Source organism: Coturnix japonica, unplaced genomic scaffold, assembly GCF_001577835.2.
Source record: "Coturnix japonica isolate 7356 unplaced genomic scaffold, Coturnix japonica 2.1 chrUnrandom501, whole genome shotgun sequence".
Classification (NCBI taxonomy): domain Eukaryota; kingdom Metazoa; phylum Chordata; class Aves; order Galliformes; family Phasianidae; genus Coturnix; species Coturnix japonica.
In genome coordinates this window covers 71,546-71,979 of record NW_015439892.1, presented here as the reverse complement: position 1 = coordinate 71,979, position 434 = coordinate 71,546, and the positions used below count along the sequence as shown (strand labels likewise).

The 434-nt window shown below is 58.8% G+C and overlaps 1 protein-coding gene across 1 annotated transcript in view; it reads right to left on the bottom strand.

The window, feature by feature from the left end:
- The window catches only part of TBCB (tubulin folding cofactor B), a 12,271-nt gene that overhangs the window by 5,710 nt on the left and 6,127 nt on the right, over positions 1-434 (bottom strand). The gene's annotated exons all lie outside the window — the stretch shown is intronic.

Below are 434 nucleotides of genomic sequence, written 5' to 3'. Positions count from 1 at the left end.
TATGGGGGATATGGGGGATATGGGGGATATGGGGGATATGGGGGATATGGGGGAAGGAGGGATCCCAATGTGGGGGGAGAAAGAGGGAAATGATGGGTGTGGGATTGGGGACAGCAGGGACATCGGGAAGGGGGATGGGGACAATGGGATGGGGACAATGGGGTGGGGTGTGGGGACAGTATGGGGACATGTGGGGCCAGCTGGGGACATTGGGGACGCATTGGGGCCATATAAGGGATGTAGGGATGGGGTGTGGGGTCACAATGGGGGCATTTAGGGACCCCAAGGGCGCATTAGGGGTCACAGTGGGGACACTGGGATGGGGTATAGGGACACATTGGGACACTGGGATGGGGTATAGGGACACAGTGGGACACTGGGATGGGGTATAGGGACACAGTGGGACACTGGGATGGGGTATAGGGACACATTGG